The 15,691-nt window shown below is 35.9% G+C and overlaps 1 long non-coding RNA gene across 1 annotated transcript in view; it reads right to left on the bottom strand.

The window, feature by feature from the left end:
- Positions 1-15,691, bottom strand: part of LOC146591286 (uncharacterized) — a 244,706-nt gene that overhangs the window by 226,560 nt on the left and 2,455 nt on the right. The window contains exons 2-5 of the long non-coding RNA XR_014896854.1: positions 14,852-14,949; positions 10,059-10,289; positions 8,946-9,269; positions 8,756-8,811 (exon numbers count right to left, since the gene is read on the bottom strand). This is a non-coding gene — a long non-coding RNA (uncharacterized LOC146591286). The remainder of the gene's footprint in view (positions 1-8,755; positions 8,812-8,945; positions 9,270-10,058; positions 10,290-14,851; positions 14,950-15,691) is intronic.

The raw sequence follows: 15,691 nt of genomic DNA on the forward strand, positions 1-15,691 counted from the left end.
CTGGTGTCTTCCTTAAAAATCCCCTTTTTCTTGATGATCTGAGTTCATTCAAGCAAAAAGAGTTTTAAAGGAAAGAAACTGAAAGTCTTCCATCTATAGAAAAGGAATCTGAGTCTACCTATAGTGCAGGGGACTGAACTGCAGTTTCGAACGACAGAAGTCTATTGTGGGGAACAATCTTAGGTTTGGAAAAATAAAATTAGAATGGAATGAAGCCATCTTAATCCTTCTGAACTTGAAAATAATAAACAGGAGCAGTTAGGTGATGTTAATATTTGTAGGATTAACTGAAGGTACCAATACTCAAATGTTGTACCCTGGCATCATGCCCACATTAAAAAACTCTGAAAATCAGAAAAACTGTCACAAGTACTAGACAAAAATTTTACATTGAGAAACAGAAAGAACTCTATTTCTTTGTCTTTCCAAAAAAAAAGCATTAGAGAGAACTCTACAATCAAGTTATGTGTGAATGACAAGAAAATATTGAACTCAGAAAGGTTTTTTAATCTCTTGGAGAAAGGTATATTGAACACCTGAGACTACTATGCAGACAAAGTATGATTGCCTCGTAGGTGGCCATACTGAGATAAGTTTAACCTAATGGAGATGAGAAACAATAAAAGTGACAGGAGTTTCAAGGATTTCAGACTGGGCTATTGGAGACTATAAGAATAATAATCAGCTTGATAACCTACACTTCAGTTTATGTCAATTAATACTGACCAATATTTTTACTGCATTATTTAGGCAGCCTTCCTCGCCTTTCTTTTGACTGTTACAGAGAAAACAAAAAATCTGAAGTTTGAAATTTGATGAAAAACACAACAAAGTGATACATCTGTAAACAGAGATGGTGAACTATGACAAAATGAAAACAGAGAGTTTCTGTTTCTTCGGGCACAGAATTTGGGACCGGGTGAATTGTAACACTTTTGCTATAGAAGAGWTCAAACTAAATGATCTAGTGCTCTCTTCTAGCTTTGATGTCCATGAATCTATGTATTCTTAAGTTTGAAGATGATGATAAGGCATCATTTATTACTAGCAACATTTTTATGTTTAAATTGGAGTCTCCTTCTCTGGAGATATTCAAGGCCACCTGGATGCAACCCTGTCTAACATGCTCTAGGTGACCTGCTTGAGCAGGGAGGTTGGACTASATGTTCTCCAGAGGTCCCTGCCAACCCTACCRATTCTATGATTCTCCTGCAAATCTTGTGTGCGTGTCCATGCGCTTTGATATGATATAAAAGAAGTGCTGCAGCATCTATGTGGCTCCCAGATGTAATACTACAACCTAAGTTTGCATAAACACTTTAACTGTGGAATGTAATACATTTCCTTATCTTGTCAGAATAGATTTGTAGAATTTATTTATTTATATGTGAGTATCTGGAAAACATAAGATTACTTCACGGTCAAAAATAAGATATTCTCAATGACAATTTTTATTGCTGCAATCTTCATATTAAATTTTAGGTTTATGCACTCAATGCATTTCTTTCAAACCTATCACTGGAGGATTTTATCTAAAGAGATTCAATATCCAATAACCAAATTGGCTGGACTTCTCATTTTTCATGATGAAAGCAACTAACCTATTATTAGCCTGTTTTTACTGTCTTTTTTAATTGGGTTTTAATTGGATTATCAGTAATGTTTCCAATATTTCTGCATAGAACAGTATCCTAGGAGAAGACTATTCTATCAATTCAAAAACAAAATCTGAAAGGAATACTTTTCTAAAGTTTTACATAGAAACAAAATTATGCTGATAAATACATGTGGTTGACATAAAAAAAAATATTTTTAATAAAAAACAATAGTTTGCTTTCCCTAGCCAAAGACATTTTAAAAGATCTGATTCAAAGGAAAAGAAAAAAAAAAAAAAAAAAAAAAAAAAAAGCCTGCCACTCATGCACTGAAAATATGCTTGTTTGAAGTTGCTGAGTTCAACCTTAACTGATGCACACATGATAAAAATTAAGAATAAACTTCTAAGAGAATAAATATCTAAGAATTTAGTGAGTACATATATTGTTTCTAAAAGTGACTCACTCAGGATGTCCTTCCATAGGCTCCAATGCTACATGTATRTTCCCGATTCCTTTTATCTAGCTACAAAATTTTGCATTAGACTATTCTGTAATGATATTGGAATGGAGTTTTTGCTTAAAAAGTAATAGGCGCAGACTCTATGTACTCATTTTAGTACATTCTGTGACCAGAAAAGACATCAGAAAAACCATATTTCATTTCCATTTTGACTGCTCAGTACAATTACCAAAGTTCAGTCACCTTGGACATTTCATGCTACATCTCTGTGCTAGTTTCCTTATTTTCTGAATGCTTATTAATGATATCCACCTTCATAAAATATTCTATGAAGACTTGAATGTGAAGACTTGAAATGGAAGGTGGAATATAAAATTATTTAAACCGGGGAAAGGCTGAAAAGCTGRAGGGTAAAGCTGCTGTTGGAAAGGACTCGACAAGCTGGAGATATCTCATGAAGTTCAATGAAGGCAAATGCAGAGCCTTGCACCTGAGACACAATATTCTAACCTCCCACCACAGTCCAGGTGCTGCCTGAGCAGAAGGCTGCTTTGCAGCAAAGGGCCCTGTAGTCCTGGTGGGCAGCAAGCTGGATGTGAGCCAGCAGGAAGCTATTCCTGCAATGAAGGCAAAGCATGGCAAGAGTGGAGCCAGCAGGCTGTAGGTATTTGTGGTTCCCCTCTCCTCACAACCTGAGACTACACCTTGGTCCTGTGCCTAGTTTTGGGCTCCCCAGTGCAAGGAGGACACTGACATGCTGCAGGAACAAGTCCAGCGGAGAGCCACAAAGGTGGTCAGGGGCTGGAGCACATGGCATATGAGGGAGGTCAGAGCAGCAGGTGTTCAGCCTGAAGCAGAGGAGACTCAAGGGAGATGCACTTGCTCTCTTAACTAGCTAACAGGCAGTGACAGAGAAGATGTATCCAGAATTTTCCCTGGGGTGCACAGTGAAAAGATGAGAAGCAACGGACTCAAGTTACAGGAAGGGAAATTCTGTTTGGTCATAAGGAAAAAATTCATTACAATGAGGATGGCCAAGCAGTGGAAAAGGTTGTCTGGAGAGACTGTGGAACTTGTAGCCTTGGGGATATTCAGATTTCAACTGGACAAGGCCCTGAGTGACCTCATTTAACTCTGAAGTAGCATCTAGCTTCAAAGTTGATTCTACTTTGAGCAGGGTGCTGGATCAGATAATCTCCAGAAGTCCCTTCTGACCAAAATTACTCTATGAGTATCTCTACACAGGCTCTTTCAGTGTAGGATCTGAAAGAGCTACAGTGGTACTCAAAACGTGAAAGTGCACAAAGGAGTTGCACATTCTCCCTCTTACCTCCCCCTCAAAAAATAAGAGGTAGGTTTACAGTGTAAAAACAAGTTACTGTCCAAGTATTGGTTTCCAATCTCTTAAAAATACAACAGAAAAGAATGTTTTCCTGCTCTGATTAGCTCTAAAATGCCAACAGACTACATAGCAGGTTGCTCTTTCTAGCCATAAATTTTATTGCTATCACTTCCCGAGTTCTTTACTAAAAACGGACAGCTTGTGAAATACTTCAAGCTGTCTGGCTTCTGACAGGTYTTCCTACAAAAACCTGAGTTATCCAAGAACAGTCTGTAGCTGTCATGGCTAACTTTCACTCAACAAACCGCACCTCTAAAGAAAAATCCTTTGGGAATCACAGAATAACAGCAGCATTAGCCAAAAAGTCTACCTCTCTATGGAATAGCACACAAGTAGAAATTATTTTTGTGTCACAACTTTGACTTTGCAAAAAATGTTGTTTATATGAATGGCCAGACTTCTCTAACCATTACAATATGTCCATAGTATCTCTAGACAAAAACATCCGTTCAGATTATAGTCCTATGCTTTGTTCGAGCTTGTATATCTGTATAACTTCTGTGGTGGATGTTCAGTAGATGTAAATCAGCATATGTTTACTAAGGTTGGGAGTTGAGAATATTGACGAGGACAATTTTTTTAAAAAAATAAAATCTCTTGTTAGTTAAATATTTTCTGAAGGGGATTTACCACATCAGTAAACAGTATCTAATTTTCAGAAAAACACTGTAAAAGATCAGACAGACACTGCTTAAAAAATAATCACTGGAGTCAAACTGCTAAGCAAGTTATTTGGTAGATACCAATAATGACGTAAGTTAAGCGTATGTGGAGCTTTTAATCTGCTAATAGTAATAATAATATTGATGATGATGATGATGAATACTGTGAATACTGTTATATTCTGCTCTCGCACTAGGCATGCTCTATGGTTTGGCTACCTTCACTGCAGAAAAAAGCAGGTTACATAAGGAATTATTGAATTTGTGTCAAGAAAATTGCTTACATAGTAATACAGTTATTGACTTAATCAGAAAATGCAAAATGACTGTGCTTTATAAAACTTAGAGCATCATTAGACTTTGTATCTCTCTTCTGACATATTAACCTTGCTACAACCATGGCAATATATAAATGACAGAATCGGGTTTGGTTTTTGTTGTGTTTTGTTTTGTTCTCTGAGAAATGTAAGGGTGAAAAAATTAAATTTGGTTTTCAATAAGCAGTGATATTGGGCTTGTTTGATCTGGTTTTGGAACTATGAAGGTTTCAATTTATGTTCCAATATTTCTAAATATCTGAGTCTTATGAAYTACAAGTACTTTTCTTCATAGTTTCCCTTCAGTTTTCTCCATCTGTTTTTCTAAGCGATCCAATTTCTATTAGGCTAAAGATTTTTAGCTCTGGACTACTTTTCTAGAGTTTCTTATGTCAGGTTTCTCCAGAGTCACATTAACAAACTGCATATATATATAATGTGCTTTCAAAATACAGAATTCTGGCATTCCTTGAGAGAGTTTCCTTGCCAGTACATTAATTAGGCAAGTGYTCCTCATGATTACCTGTTTAAATTACCTGTGCTTAATTAGCTATCATTGCTGAAGTAAGGATTGATTTCTCATATCAGTATAYATTGGTCCAGACTCTCCCCTGTTGTAGCCAAGTTTGCTCCAACAGGACCCGCAGTCAGAAGGTCCTTCCTGGCTTCTGACAATGCCTGATGCCACCTGACCGAGTGGTTAAAGGCCAGAGCAAAACTCAAAGGTTGTTCTTTATTATTTTAGTTGCCAGCAACAGATCAAAACTGTCCAGATAGGCCTATTGGCTTTATGGAGAAAGATTTTTCTGTTTTAAGAGCTATTGTGAAAGTTCGGTGCCATCAAGCTTTTTTGCTAYGAGGTCCAGATACTCCTGTGGCAGAATTATTGTGCTGCAAATGCCTTTGTTCTGAGGGCARCTGAGCAACGTGTAGCCCAGTGTTAGATCCTTTCACTTCAACACTGAAATATGTTCCCTATTTTTATGAGTTGCCTCCAAGCCTATTGAAATAAATACTGTTCTACAAATATTTAGGTGATATGTCTTGTTTATTTGACGTTAAAACTGAACAGATCAATGGGCAAGATAATCTGTAACCCTAACATTCTGCAYTGACAAAAGTTGTAGCACAAGTGTTCCCAAAAATAATGCAGAAAGCCACAATAAAGAAAGCGAGGCTGGAACGTTCAACAACCTTCTGGTTTTCGTGTTCAAAAAAAAAATAATTCATAGGAAAACTGGCTGGGATAAAATAACTGCCAATTCTACAGAAACAAAGACAAAAGGTTTAATTTTGTAAATGAGSCTAAGGAACTTGCACTGAAAGCATACAATTCTCCTGAGCTTCCAAATTCCCAGGCTGACTGAGGCTTTACTGTCTGTACCATTAAGCCATCATGGTATGGATTCTGGACTAYTGTCCAATCCCCCAGTGCAGCAGAACCCGGACCTAAACTCACAATTYATAATTGTTCATTTAACATTTCTGATTTTTTTCAAATTTGTGTCTTAGGCATACGGAGGAAATGAAGTTGCAAAAACAATGGCCCACAGGATGATATTGTAACATTTCCTGCCAAGACAAAATTGAATACTACAGAATCTCTCTAGAAAGAGCCAGATGTTTGAGTCTGTGGTTTGGACTTGCTGCAATTTACGGACTAAAAGTGCTTAAGTAAAAAATATATAAGAAAAGGAATTTGTGTATGCTTACCAAAAGTGACTGATGTGCAAGTAATACATCATGGAAAGATTTTTTGTCTGGGTACCATCAGGAAAAAACATGAGTCTGTCTTTCCCTGGTAGGAAAAAAAAAATGTTCCAAGCCAATAGTGGCCTTACACCAGTTTACTTCCTCTAAACTCTTAGGTATAATCACCTAAAGAAGGTAATAAATAAGACAATATCTAATATAATGATGTTGTACACATCATCTTCCATRCTAACTAAATAATAATCAGTATAAAAAATTACCTCTAGTGCCCTATGTTCCCATGTTAGGATTATAAGAACTGCACAAACTGGGCAYTGGCTCTATTCTAAGCTTGCAGTTTCTTCAGAAAGGGAGAGGGATGAGCATCTTTAAATGAATTAGAGAACTCAAAGGGACGTATAAACAATGGCATTCCTCTTAAGTTGCAAATGGTGAACGGAAAATAATAAAAAAAATGACTTAACCGATGTTAAAATTCAGAATACAWCACTTGGCAGGTTCACGCTTATTATATGATCTACATAATTATACTGAACATTTCAATTAAAYACAGAATAATTAAATAAGAAATGATCTGGACCTCATTTAAAAAGAAGAATCTACTCTAGTTAGAAAATATTTTTATATGTCCATCTTAAAGTGGATGATAATGGAAACATGATTACAGCTAAATTTTTACACAATTTCTCCACTGAAAAGTACTCTATTATATATATTCATTATTTTTAAACATTGCATTTTAAAATAGCATGAGGGAAAAAAAGAAATAATAAAAGGAACAGAACATAGTAAAGTGAACACCCTGTAGCCTTCATGCATGCAGTGCTGATGTGGCGACTGGTTAGTGATGCCAAGGAAAGTGTCTTTTTTTCATKTGAGGGAGGAGGGGGGTGGGAATCAGTTTCCCAAACCAGTTCACTGCTACACTTCAGAAACAGCTGCACCACACAGCATAGTGGGCAGTAAGGGGGCAGGAAGCAGCGGTTACAGATAAGGACATTTAAGTCAGTATTGCCTTCAAAGAAATGCATGCAGAACCACTTCTTCAGTGAGAGTATTCAGTCCTCACAACGAGTCCGTGCTCCTGATCTAAATTAGACAGTCGCTAAAAACCTCCCGCGCGTAGGCTGCACTGTGACCCCGCTGCCTGCAAAAGCACTTTGGCTATGACCACTCTTACCCCTAATCTGATCCCTCAAAACCAAGCCTTAGAAGATGTGTAAAGTACTTACTCACTTCTGAACATGCTTTAAAGCTATCCCTTGGAGCAGATGGCGTTTATTTTGTAATCTCTTTACAGCAGCTGAGCAATGGAAAATATGCTGCAGTGCAGTTGGGAATCAGTGTCTCCCTTTAAATTATCTGAAATGTTTTAAAAGTTACTTTGCCTCTAACAGAGGCACCAGTTCCTGTCAAACGTGAAAGGTTAAGTTATTGTCAATGACATTGGATTAAATATTTGCTGATCAAATTTATTTTGCATTAATGATGGTTTTGTTAGTCTCCACTTCTCAGTGATAGCCTCAAGAACTTAGCGCTAGAAAACCTTTGACTACTCTTTTACAGATTTATAAATATTTTAGTAATCCAACCCAAGTAAAAGAACAATGGAATATGATTTAGGTAAACACTGCAAAAACAGTTAGTGAACATCTAGTCTATCTTTGCACAGTCTATTTTTGAGTAATTTTACATGAGAATGAAATCCTTAATTTCAGTCTGTTTAGGAATAATTAATGAACAGAATAAAGATACACATTCTTTATAGGTTGATTTTTATAAGCTGTTTTCTCAGATCTAATAAATGTTAAAAGTAAAAATCTTTGGAAAGATATTCCTATTTATGTTTCAATTTCTCGTTGAGAAGAATTCAACACAACCTAGAAGCCCCATTTTTTCTTGATTTTACATGAACTGGGGTAATTTTAAGTAAAGAGTGAGTGAAAGAGAGGCATATACTCAGAATTTTTAAAAAGATAATTTAACATATTCTTGGAGAGATTAACAGAAAGCTTCATAGCACATTTTTTTTAGCTATGTTTACTTATTTTAACAATATAAGTTTCAATTGATTTTACTTGTACTTTGTTTTTTTATGGTAATTGCCTACTTAGCTTGTTCTCATCAGCTAATTGGGAGTAATTATTACATCTCTAATTGACCAACAATAACTACAGTATCTTGTTTTGTTAATTAAATGCTTGTTTAGGAGAATACTTAATTTACTGTGATAACATTTTTTTTTTCTTGGCAAGCAAGTTGACATAACTTTATTATTATTCTGCCTGTATAAGGTAGTGCATACAAAGCTGCTAAGAAGATTATGTATAGCACCTTATATCTACCATAAAAGGGCTCAGCCAAAGCTTATGTTATTGTTAAATGTCTTGTAAAAGGAATCTGTAAGAAAGTTTCAGTGATGACATGGAAAGGTTTCCAGCACAGAAAACTCAAGAAGTAAGTTGATTTTCACTACAGATAATATATTAGGGATCTTATTTGGGGCTAGCTCCCAGATCACCCTGTCTTCAACAAMCTCCTAAAGAAAACATCTTATCTTCAAAGTCACAAATCTTCAATAATAACGTGAAGGTGACAATTACCATGAATTAGCAGTGTTCTCAGGTCCCTGGGAATATTAAGGGATTTCAGTGATGTTCTGGACAGATGAACCAAACACGAGGAGCAGACAGGGGACAGGATKACCATCGCTCTCACTGTATGAGCTCTGAGACAGCACGAAGGCTGTAGTGCCGAGGAGGAGGAGGAAAAGTAGAAGGAAAATGTACAGACCTCCTGGAAGATGGTGTCCAGCCAAACTCGAGGTAACTGACGGCTCCTGGGCACCTTGCAGAGTACGTAGTGGTGCAGGCAGCGTGGACRTCAACTGCTCATGGCAGCAGCAGGAGGGATTTAACTGTTCGGGTGACTGAGGTGAAGGAGACATTCAGTAGCCACCTGAACAACAAGGAGGGAAGATGGAAGGGTGTGTGGAAAGTCTTCTGCAGGCTGAGTCCAACCCATGTGCTGACAGCGAGATCACTGGGTTTCGGGCTACGGAATGACGTGGTTGTAACATTCCTTTGGGGCTGCTTAGCCCTCAGATTTAGCTGATCTCTGCATAGACATGAACACATTAATTCCAACTGTATCTTACTGTAATTTAGTTTCATGAGTAACATGAATAACTTCCAAGCAAGTTAAAAACTTGTATGAAGTCCTCAGAGTGAAAAAATAAACTAGAATTCACATAGCGCTGACTCAGTAAACTGAAATCTGCATTGCTTCTTTGTTCAAGCAGTTGCTCTATGGTTAAGGGTCCATGTTCCCCACGTTCTGTTATTTCCGAGTTTCTAAMAAGTGCACTCTCATACCATTCCACAATCCACGGCAATTTATGCAAGCTCATGAACCAATACAACATATGCAAACTCATTCTGTTGGCAAAGAGGAGGTCAACAGACATTTGGGACAAAGCATAATCTGAGAACTACAAAACTAAAGTTCTTCAATTATTATTTTTTCCACTAACCAATTATTATTTTTGATACAAAAGGAGTGAGATGTTTACCTTAGCCTTATCATTTTTGTATGAAAAAAAATCTTTGGAACATCCAAGAGTTTTTTTTTCAGTGAAGACAACATCTCTACCAAAAAGAACAAAAGGACAAGGACACTTCTTTCTTGCAGAGATTTCTACAAATAAGTGTATTACAATAGGGAGTATGGCCTRGGAAACATGCTTACCACAAGGTTGTAAAGATTTAAATCCTGTGATATGTAGCATAATAAATAAAATCTTTTCTTTTCTAGAAAAAAAAAAAAGGAGCTATTCTGCATTACCTTTATCAAAACAGAATGTGTTTCATTTGTAATAAACTACTAGTATTCTCTGAGAGGCCATACCTTGCATAAGCAGTGACCTTCATTTCTCTTTCACCAGACTAGGAAGCACAGGTGTTCCTCTGAATGCAAGCAAGAATACTTCTTCTGCCATTGTCCTTAGTTTTTTCAAGCGTGGTTCAAAATTTGGTAGTTCTTAGCAATAACTGCRTGTCCAGTGGATATATTCGGCCCTTGTGCTTTGAATGTCACACTTATTTCCTTCTGGTACTTATTTAAAAGAGGGAGATATTTCTGTAATCAAAAACAAAGCAGTACATTTTCACCTCGTGTGATGCTTGCACAGTTCAAGTTCTGGCACTGTAAACAGGTTATTTTTGTCTATTTATACATCAGTTTTGCTGTGTAAGGGTGGCTGTTTATTTCTAAGTTATATGTGATCCTTGGAATCTATCCAAACTGTAGTAGCTGCAGCCGATCGTGTGCTCACAGGAGAYAGGCCTACTGTGTGGTATTTTACTTTTGTCCTTGGTCTTGAACATTTGTTACAACATTTGAATAACTTGCTCTATTCTTATTTGTAAAGGCAGAAGAGCATGAAGTCTGAGCTTCTAAACTCAGACTTGTGATTTAGAAGGGACAATAAATCCAGAACCCTTCCAGTAGCTAGTATGGAATTAAATGGGATGTTTAATAAAGTTTGTATTGCCAAGTATCATGGTGAACTGGAAACAGTTGAGTTGRCTACACAGAAACTTTTTAAAAAATAGGTGTGGAAAATGTTAGGTGATTGGGACAGCGGTTAAAACTCGCTTTTGACATAACACTTAACATAGCAATTATTTGCTACTAAGTAGGACTCAAACTACAAACTATTAAAGAGGAAGCTGAAGAGGTATGTATGAGCTAAAGGAGTATGAAATGGTAATAAATAATGCAAAGGTTCCTAATGCAGTTGAATAGCACRTTTATCAGAATGAAGTAGACTAAATTTTCCCTATTTGGAATATCTGAAACTTGTGCCAGGAAAGCCAAAACCATACAACYTGTAGCTTAGACTAGGTTTGTCAGAACATCTAATGTAGTTAGTTTGCAAATTTTTCATTAAAATTGGAAAAGTTTTCTGGCATTCCTGAAGACGTTGCAGAATTTYTTAATGAATTCAACACTAAGTTGCAGGTGATTGTACAGAATCTAAGTAGTAGGATTTATTCAAGTTATTTACTTGATTTTTTAAAAAATATTAGACATAGGGTTAACTATGTTAATGAACTCTGACTCAAGTATCTTTAATTTTTAGCTGCTGTTATGTCTCAGGTTTCTTGAACATATATGTTGTGAGCTGAATTTACAAAGTTGTCCTTCCCCTAGTCAAAATCAGCCAGTTTATATCTTATGCCATGTAAGGTTTCATGCTAATAGATATATGTTTAGGTATGGAATGTAGCTAAACAAAAGGGATATTAATAAATCTAATATGAATAAACACCAATTTCCCCACTTGTTCAATCAAGGAGTGACTGACTAACACAAAGCTGAAAAAAATATTTGGTGTGTAAATAGGTCAATAGTGTCAAAGCAATTTTCAAGAATATTAGGCTTCAAAATATCCAGAAGAGCTTGCTCTCATGCTCAGGGTATCAGTATGTCTGAAGCTATACACCATACAAAGGCAGAATTGGAAAGCTGATGGGAAAAATGCTTTAACATGTGAACAGCAGCTATTTCTTATCGTGCCAAAAGTACTGAAATTCTAACAATCTACAGCCTAAGTCTTTAGGCAATTCTCTATGTAGGAATTTACATAAAGTTGTTGTTATTTTTTTCCCCTCAAATTGATGAAAGACCATGGAAAATACTATACCTTTAAATACTCCTTTCATATGTGGAAAAGGTCAGAGAACACTGAACTTCTCTAGACTGATTCTCASCTGGAGTAAAACAGAATTTCTGGTCAAAGGACTGCTACACTAACCAGTTATTCACAAAACATAATACTAACAATAACATTGAGACTTACAATAGACAGGTACAACAGTTTAGTAAAGAGGTCATGGTGCCTCTTTAGAAATAATCCCATTCAACTGAAATATATTTTCAAAGAAAAACAAATATAACACATTGTTAACTGAATAAGATATAAATATATTATATTTAACAAAATCTTCATTATGAAAAAAATGAAATAGTGACACGGATTTAAAATGAAGGTGGATGGAGATTTAGAAAGCAGTCATTGCCAAGACAAGCTAAGACAATTCACATAATTTTCATTTGATGGCAAGGATGACTATTCTGAATAGATCCTTATGGGATGGTTTTTATCTTACCTGCAGCAGAGATGCCTAAATGAAGCAATATGAAAAATCAAGGAATACTGTGTGTTTTCAACCATGATTGTTTCAGCCAATCCTGAAAATAAATTTTGAGTCTATATAATCAAATATACAGTTCTTACAGTTGGACATAAAGAGGACTCTGTCATGAAGTCTGACAGTGGTAATAAATTTGTTTTTTACAGGGGCTTGAATATATTCCACATTGTTTTAAAATGCATTTCCACAAATATATATAAAAAATTAAGTAGATGGTGTTTCTGAATAATCTGTTAAAAGAAGAAAGTTAAAAGATACTTAAAAATTAAGATGAAGTATAACTTGTTTGTAATACAGTCTCTTGCTCCTTCAATTTCTTCTAGAATAAACTACTATCAAAGGGCAGAATAGTTTGAAAAAGGCAGAAACAGAAGAATTAAACTTGAAATAAATGGATGTGACAGTGTGGTACAGTTCATTTGCAAATTGGATCACAGTGGAAGTAGTAAAATTTAACTATTACATGCAATTGGCCTACTGAGATGTAAGATTTTAGGCCCCCAGGGGTGCTGAGATATTTACTCACAGCTTACAGATTTATATGAATTCCTCTGCTACTCAGTCTAGCACCCAGTTGTTTATCATCCTATTAAAATTTGGAGGACATCCAGTCACTTCAGGGGGAGCTGTAAAAGTATATCTAAGGGTGGCTAGTCCAAATGTAAAGGTTATTTTGCTATTAGGAAATGTTTTTWAAAAAAGTTTCAGCAGTATAGTACACAAGTACATACATTTTGTAAGCATAATGATATCAGTGTAGACCAAAAAACAAGGTAGTCCTGTGTGGGCTAGTGTGGTTTAAAGTGCCCAGTTTTGGGTATCCCAGTAAGAGCATAGGAGGGCAGGTGCCTTATTATTCCCGTATTTTATTCCCAGTTCCTTTCCTCATTTTTCCTGGCTAAATTTTCACAGATACATGTACAAAGTCTATCCCGATCCTTCCTTTCCATTGTCACCTTTCCTTGTATCAACACTGAATAACTCAGTGTTACTATGCTATTACTATACTATTACTTTTTACTACACTGTTTTGAGATGTTGGAGCGGAACAGCACAGCATACTCAAACTGAAGACACACCACAGATGTATATGCAATAGTTTACAATGCTCTCTGCTTTCACCCGTTTCCTTTTTCAATAAAAATATTTGCTCTTCTGGCCACAGTAGAGATTTGAACTGAGTTTCATAAAACTATCTCTTACACTACTCAATAACAAGATTTCTAGTGTAAGAGTTAATTTAGCACCTATCATTATGTATGTTAAATTACAGTTATTTTTTCTTCCCACATTCACTGCATTACACATATCAATATGGAATCTGATCTGCTACCCAGTCCCCATGAGCTCCTCCTGCATCTTTTGTTTTGTCATTAGCATTGTCTTTATTACCCTGATTAACTTACCAAACTTTGTCACTTCACTTTTCGTTCTCTTTTTCAGATGACTGATGAATGAAAATTCATTCCTGTGGGACTCCATGTGATTTTCTTCTGTGAGAAAACTGACCACTAAYTCCTACTCTCTGGTACTATACACTGTTTCTGTTGTGTGGTAAATGTACAGAGTGGGAGGCTTCTTTATATTTGTCTACCTTTTAAAAATTATTTCATCTAACATAATTATATCTAATACACAAATTATATTTTAATGACATAAATATATTCCTAGAAAGAGACTTAGCAATTATTCTTTCAAAAACTAACATTTTTTTTTCTTATCGGAAGTAATTTAAGTTTGCCCTCTGTCACACCTTTACATTTTTGCTCAGCTTCTATTTTTTACATTTCTGAATCACTAGATTTTCAATACAAAACTGCTATAGACTTATTTTGAAAAGAAGCCAAGTTTCAGTATCATTATAYTTACACATTCACCCAGAGGCATAGTTGTTCTAATACCTAATTTTCATCCTGCAATTTAAAGGAGACTTAGTGTGTCTCTTTTCCTTCCAGTAACTGTCATAGGATTTTCATTATTCATTTGATAACACAAGCCCTTTCCTGTTCCCATGGAAATCAATAGTAACACTTCATACCTGTTAACTTGTACAGGGAAAAAAAAGGGGGGGGGGAGATCTAAATAATTAGGATCCACTTTTGTTTGGTCAGTAGTGCTTTGTTCAAACTGTTAGTCAGGAAAACACATGATGGTTTGCAACGAGTTAAAATTTTCAGATGATGGAAATAACGATCTGTGTCTAATGATGTGCAGGACACAAGCTGCTCCAGTCCCATAAACACAGAGCCATGTTACACCATGACTTCAGTAATGCGAAGCTGGAGGAAAACTTACTTGTCTAGTCCCACGCATGCCACATATATGTTATTACATGGGCAAATTTAAACCACCTTCTTGTTTTTCTAACATCTGCGTGACCTGAACATTGCTCAGCATCACAGTGTCTAGTTCAACGTGTAACAGTTCAATGTGTACCAAAGGACCAATCTAGTAGTGAGAGTAGAAGTAATGGAAATTCACCAACTGTGTTCTTTTTTCTTCACATTTTTGCATCGGGGTGTCCGCTCATGGAGGTCCTCCTGCAAAGTCCGGATTCCAGGTGGCTTTTAACCTGTTAACTATCACAGTGAAGATAAGGATCGGACATTTTAAATGAGCTGCCATCATCTCTTGGTTATCAAAATAAAACAGACCGAGGAGAAATGAAAATGGAGGAAAGTGATTTGTTATATACTGTCAAAAAAGCTCACTTTTGAAAGACTTAGAAAGCTAAACATCACATCAGCATTAATCATAGTTTTCTGTAGCTTCAAGGTTTTTTTTTCATAAAAGGAAAAAGAATTTGTCAGATTTATCAATAACTGGAAGGTATATAATGCTCAGAAACAACCCAGTAGTCATACCGGGTAGGAGAGCAGATAGCAGCACAAAAATGCAATGAGACTTAGTAAAATGAAGTAATTGACTTGTCAAAGAAATATCATTCAACTATTGACCACATACAAAGCATTTAGGAACTTGAGAGACAATTGTTGGCACTGAACGTCTTAGGGTAAKTACAAGTTTCCTGTACAGTGTAAGAGTTTGGACCTCAAATATAATTTTCAGTAACAGCACGAAAGTTGTTTGAGGATTTGTACAAACACACAATTGCATTGCCTGATATTATAAAATTTTAACTGCACCACAGATGAGTAYGTATGTTAAGAACCCGGTCAATTCTTGCAGTCTTCAATGTTTATGTCAATTGTCTTATCTAAAAATATGAACATTCCAGTTATTTCTTCAACAGCAAATTCCATTACTGCTAATCATTTTCTAGAGTCCAGCAAAACCATAAGAAATACATATAAAAAAAAT

Source organism: Rhea americana, unplaced genomic scaffold (genome assembly GCF_003343005.1).
Source record: "Rhea americana isolate MKP2758 unplaced genomic scaffold, rheAme1 scaffold_38, whole genome shotgun sequence".
Lineage (NCBI taxonomy): Eukaryota > Metazoa > Chordata > Aves > Rheiformes > Rheidae > Rhea > Rhea americana.